Genomic DNA, 7,042 nt, shown 5'->3' on the forward strand with positions numbered 1-7,042 from the left:
GTGAGTAGATTCATGCATCTACCTCAAATACATCACATGACAGCCGTAATGAGGATTCTGAGGTATCTAAAGGGTACAAGCAGCACCGGGATCTATTTTGGAAGAAATGATAGCCTCGATATAATTGCTTACACCGATGCAGATTGGGCCGGAGACCGAGATGGAAGGAAATCCACTTCTGGATACTTCACTTTGGTAGGAGGGAATCTTGTCACTTGGAGAAGCAAGAAGCAAAAGGTAGTAGCCTTGTCAAGTGCGGAAGCTGAGTTCAGAGGAATTGTGAAAGGAATAACTGAAATCCTATGGATTAGAAAACTGCTAAATGAGCTCAGTTTTCCTCAGAAAACAGCCTACAAGTTATTCTGTGACAACAAAGCAGCAGTAAGTATTTCTGGAAACCCTGTCCAGCATGACAGAACAAAACATGTTGAGGTTGATCGACACTTCATCAAAGACAAGTTAGAAGACAAGGTTATCAAACTCCCATTTGTTCGATCAAAAGATCAATTGGCAGATATCCTAACCAAGGCTGTCAGTACTGAAGCATTCAGTAATATTTTGCGCAAGTTGAGCATTGGAAATCCGAGTGCCCAACTTGAGGGGGAGTGTAGAAAATAGCCATATTTAGCAGAGTAATTATAGGAACAGAATATACTAATTATGTTAGTAATATATATCCTGTATAGCTGTTTCCTTATCCGTTTCCTTTTTTATCTCCATCTTTCCTGTATAAATGTAACAGTATTTCACAAGAGTAATACATATAAAATTAACCTAAAATTATTCTCTTTATTTCTGTAATTTTAACAAATTTTACATATCAAAACAATAGTGTGTGACCCTAATCATTTATGAAGTAATTTCAATTGAGAGAAAACAAAATCTAATCCACTGATTAAATTAGTTAAATCTGATTCAAGAAGAAGAAAGCTCAAGGACTAGCAGCCAAGACCAATAATATACGAAAAGAAGAAGAAAAATATAAAGAGAATGGGAAGAAAGACAAGCAAGCAAGCAAGAACGACGAAGAAGAAAAAGAGAAAGAAAAAAATATGACGAGAAGTGAGGGAAAATGTTTTATTTCCCCTTTTAGCTCTCTAGTAGCTTCCCCCAATTTTAATTACCGCCAAAATTGGTTAAATTCGGTTTTAGTCAACTTATCCTTTTACCCTTCATTTAATTCAATGGACCAAACTATCAACTTATAAACTTGAGAAAAACTCCACAATCCTTAATCATTAATCACATAATTGTCACTTACACCAATACTTAAAACTTATGTCAACGCCCATTTATTTTGAAACCTTATTGTCACTACTTTTTTTTAAAAGTCCCGTGTAAAACAGGCTCAACAGAATTATTCAATCATCTTTTTTTTTCTTGAGTGTGAATATTGGGGTTCACTCTTGACGTGGATGAAACAGATAGGAAGCTAGGAGGATGAACTACAATGGGTATTGAATACATCCCATAGAAGTGGACCACTCGCAAAAATATTGGGTTGTTTGTACGCAACAAGTCATGTCTACCATATTTGGAATGAAAGGAACTCAAGGCAGTTCTCACAACAATGCACACCTACTGTTGGGTTTTAGCAAGTGTGAATGGGAAAAGAAAAGAGAGAATATCAAAAGTGAGGGAATTAATTTGGAGGAAAAATGAAAAGTCATTTGCAAAGTGCAAATGAAAAGTCATTTCTTTGGATTTGGATTTGGATTTGGCAAATGATGTGATTGATTGATAAATTTTTTGGACAAAATTTATTTAATCAATTTTTGTTAAATCAAATAAATCCTGTTAATATTATCTCTTATAAATTTGCGGGTAACGGTAACATTCCGAAAAGTCGTTACTTTTCCGAAAAGTCGTTACTTTCCAAAAAAGTAGTTATTTTCCTAACAGACACAATTTTTCGAAAAGTTGTTATTTTTTCCAAAAGACACAACTTTCTGAATAAAATGGGTCTGAACAGATTTCACTGAACATACATGTTCCTTGCTGAAAATGGCTATAAAAGGAAGTCAATTTTTGATTTTTTAATCACTGAAATTTTTTTCTTTCTCTGCATTTATTTTTCTCTCAAATAAAATCAAAGTGTCGATCGACTGAGTCTGTGTGACTTGTTGCTGTTCTTAAGTTCGTTGAAGTTAAAGAAGTTTGAGGTACCTCTATTTCTTTAACAGGTTTAATCCGTTTTATCTTGGGAGAAATTAATCCATAACCTTGGGTACAGTGAGGGGATTAAATTTCTTAAGGACACACAGTAGTTTCTGTGGACTCGGATTAATTCTTGTATTTTAAATTTTTTTTTTCTGCTTCATCTTGTTTCTGTTTCTGTTTAATAACTTTATAAATACAAGTTATTGTAAGAATAACACCTACTGCCAAGAACTTCAATGAAAATTGCCTCCAATTGCATATCAGGGGAAAGTTCATACCAATTCTTGATCAACTAAATACTTATCCCTGCCTAGACTAATATATGTAATTACTAAGTACAGATAGACACGCGATCTCTCGAGGACTAGCTCTAGAGTCCAAAACGAACTAGCGGTGCACATATGATATTTGGTTGAACGAAAATTTTTACAGTTTGTCCAGAAAAGAATTAGTTGAGGAACATATAAATTGACTCAACCATCACATTCAAAAAATAATCATCACTTTGCTAGCAAATGAACACTTAGTTAGTAGGACAAGGAATTGGGAGAGCTAGCAAATGCTAAGTTGCTCGATCAACAGTGCAGAATGGATCGGATGCCTTCACCATTCACAAAGTCCAGTTTCCCAGTTACTCGAGTCGGATAGCTGAAATTCAGGAAAGAATTTAGGAAGTCCCAGTCAAGAAAATCAAGCATCGAGTCGGACTGATGCGAGTGACACTGATGATCAACCATCGTAGAGAACCTATTTTTGTCCAATAACTTTCTTTTTGACTGACTTTCTACTATGAAAATAAATTTGGAAAGAATTTGCTAAAATATGCTATATGTCATTGTCCATACATCAAATTCACTCACAAAATCAACATAGTAATGAGTTGAAAAACTTCTAGTCAGAAATATCCAAATGCTTCTGTAAAATTTTATCTTAAAATTACGAAAGATGTATTAAGATTGTCTCCCTACAGATAATATACCAAACAGAAATTACCACGTAGTCGTTGTTTTTTATTACCGTCTAGTTGTTGTTGTTGATTACCCATAGTATCTTACACAAGTGGAAAGCTTCTCTATCAATAGGTCGGTTCGTCTCGGGATTATCTCCATCCATTTGAATAATTAGACTCAAATTACATGATCTTCATCTTTAAATACTCTTTCACGAGTTCAAAGTTGGAGATTGAGAACAAGATGTACTTGAGTAGTTTATCTGAGGGAGGATGTGGGAGATCCCCATTGATGTTCTTGAAATTCCATATGGATTTAAAAATTTCCAAATCCCGATGATCATCAGCATCACTATGTGTTTTAGATGATTCTTCTTGTTCAAAAATCAATAAATTCACGCACCATCAGTTCACATTTGCATGACATTTGCTGCTTTCTTTTTTCAGCAGCTCTTCTTTCTTCATCGCCTCCTGATTCTTGATTTGCACACTCATTTTGTTCAGAAATCTAATGATTTCCCCATCCTCCATTCTGTATGTATTCTTCTTCGACGCTATTTTCATCATCTTGGCGTTCTCTTTTTCGTCCCAATTGATTCCCTCCAGCTTCATCTAATTCCTCTGTTTTATCAGATTCTTGATTTCCATTCTGTCGATTAACCTTTTTCTGGCATGCTTCTTCTTCATGAATTCTACGCTTTTCATTTGCATTACCATCTTTCGTATTCGCTTACGTCCAATTGCAGGAATTGTAGTTAACATTTGCTTGTTTTTTTGCAGAGAAAATCAAAACCAAAAGAAAAAATGAGTAGAGATTATGAAGTGACTGAAGAAGATGGTTAACAAATAATAACCCTTACTATTATATAATAAAACTAACTAATTATTGAGAAAAAAACAGTTATAACTTCCACTGATAGATTTAAAACTAGTATTTTACTTTTTACGTTTTCTCAACCATCCCGTTACAATCCATGAAATACATTTCGACCATATTTCTCTAATGTTTCATTTCAGTACATTGGTTTAAACTAAGGTCACGTTTAGAGGGGTAAACGTTGTTGAGAATTCATCACCAACTTAATTATGTACTTGAGACAAGTCAAGAAAAATTTAGAATATTCCGGAGTTATGGAGTATTGAAGGAAGATCAGTATTCTAGTGAGAATAGTCTAGAAATGTCTAGATAGGGTAGTTTTAAAATTAAGTAGTTGAAGGAATATTCTAGAATATAGTAGAATAATATGTTTAGCTAGATTGCTCCAATACCTCCTATAAATAGAGGTGATCCATTTGAGTTGTAAGCAAGCAAGAAACAAAGTAAGAAAGTAAGAAAACAAACAAGAGTGAGTTCTCAAGTAAAGAATGTTGCTGAAGCAATCAACAAGTGTGATCAAGATTGTAAGACCGAAGCGGGTGTTGAATCCATCCCATTGTTTTAGTCAACTTTAGCTATTCAATTGGTACAAGCAATTGTTAAAAAGGAATAGTAATTGGATTTGAAAAGAAAAGATTTGGTAGTTGGCAAATTGGTAAGATTTGCAACCATTCTTGACTTTGCTATGTTTACATATGTCATTAGTGACATAAGCATGGTTTTATCCTTCTATAAATAGAGCATTCTTGCTCATTTGTNAGAGCAAAGTGAGGTATTCCATAGACTATACAAGAAAATAGTCTGTGAAGAAAAATAGAGTGTGAGCGATATTTTAGTAAGACGGAAACCAAAAGAGTGTTGTTCCTTTTGAGTGTGTAGTAGTCAATTTGAGTGTTGTATTCGTGACTACACAGTGTAAAAATTCCTTACTATAGTAATATCAATTGCTCCTCTTGGCCCATGGTTTTTTCCCTTATTCAGAAGGGTTTCCACGTAAAATTCTTGGTGTCGTTATTTTCCCATTTTATTTCCATTACATTTACCATATATACTTTTGTGCTTGTCCGCGTTTTCCCAACAAACTGGTATCAGAGCCAAGGTTTTATCTGAGTATGCTCTGTGGTTGTAGCACAGTCTGAACTTCCACATAAAAAAAGATTTACTTTGATTTGCGATAACTATATTTTTTGGGAAAAACAATGGAAGCCAACACAAGTAGAATGGTTACTTTGAATGGTGTTAATTATGCCATTTGGAAGGGAAAATGGAAGATCTGCTTTATGTTAAGAATTTTTTACAAACCAGTATTTACCACTATAAAGCCTGATAATATAACAGATGAAGAGTGGAATCTGTTGCATAGACAGGTTTGTGGATTCATTAGGCAATGGGTCGACGATAATGTGTTGAACCATATTTCTGGGAAAACACGTGCTCGAACCCTATGGGAGCATCTTGAAAGTTTGTATGCTCGAAAGACTGGCAACAACAAAATGTTCTTAATAAAGCAGATGTTGAGTTTGAAGTATCATGATGGTTCTCCGATGACAGACCATCTGAATAATTTTCAGGGGATTATGAACCAATTATCTGCTATGGGCATCAAATTTGATGAAGAAATTCAAGGCTTGCTTCTACTTGGTTCCCTACCAGATTCTTGGGAAACATTTAGAACGTCATTGTCAAATTCTGCTCTGGATGGTGCGATCTCTATGGATTCCGCCAAGAGTAGTGTCTTGAACGAAGAGATGAGAAGAAAAACTCAAGGTTCATCTTCGTCAGATGTCCTGATAACTGGCCCCAGGGGGAGAAATAAAACTCGTGGTTCTCAGGATAGAGAACAAAATAGGAGCAAATCCAAAGGCAGACTTAAGGATATTGAGTGCTATCATTGTGGCATGAAAGGGCACACAAAGAAGTTCTGCAGGAAGTTGAAAAGGGAGAACAAAAGCAAAGAGGAAACTAAAGAAGATGGCAATGAAAATTTCTTAGCCACCGTCACCATCGAAGATCTTGTTACCGTTCTTGATGCAAACATGATAAATATTGCTTGTGATGAGTCAAGCTGGGTTGTGGACACTGGTGCCGCATCTCATGTGACATCAAGGAAGGATTTTTTCTCTTCCTACACTCCTGGTGATTTTGGAACCTTGAGTATGGGTAATGAGACTGTTTCTAGGGTGGTTGGTATTGGTACAATTTGTTTGGAAACTAGTGTTGGAACTAAACTAGTTTTGAACAATGTGAAACATGCTCCTGATGTTCGTCTGCACCTAATTTCTGTTGGTGTTTTAGATGATGAAGGATATGTTAGTACCAACGGTGATGGAAAATGGAAGCTCATTAAGGGTTCCTTGGTTGTGGCTCGTGGTAACAAACGTCGTGGTCTATACTGGACTACGGCCTCTTCTTGTGTTGATATGGTGAATGCAGTTGAGAGCGATAACTCTTCAACATTATGGCACAAGTGGCTTAGCCACATTAGCGAGAAAGGACTTCATGTTCTAGCCAAGAAGAAATTATTGTCAAATTTCCAAAGTGCTAAATTAGAAAATGTGAGCATTGCTTAGCTGGTAAACAAAATAGAGTTTCCTTTAAGTCCTACCCTCCTTCGAGAAAGACAGAGTTGCTTGAGTTAGTGCACTCTGATTTATGTGGTCCAATGAAGACAAAGACATTGGGTGGTGCACTTTACTTTGTCACTTTCATTGATGATTGCTCGAGAAAACTTTGGGTCTATGTCTTGAAGACTAAAGACCAAGTGTTAGGTGTCTTTAAGCAGTTTTAGGCTTCAGTTGAAAGAGAAACTGGAAAGAAATTGAAATGTATTCGAACTGATAATGGTGGTGAATATTGTGGACCATTTGACGAATACTGCAAGCATCAAGGTATTAGACACCAGAAGACTCCTCCCAAGACTCCTCAGCTTAATGGTTTGGCTGAGAGGATGAACAGGACCTTGATGGAAAGAGTTAGATGTTTGCTTTCTGAAGCAAAATTGCCGAACTCATTTTGGGGTGAGGCTTTTTTGACCGCTGCACATGTTATTAATCTAT

The sequence above is a fragment of the Solanum pennellii genome, chromosome 11, assembly GCF_001406875.1.
Source record: "Solanum pennellii chromosome 11, SPENNV200".
Taxonomy (NCBI): domain Eukaryota; kingdom Viridiplantae; phylum Streptophyta; class Magnoliopsida; order Solanales; family Solanaceae; genus Solanum; species Solanum pennellii.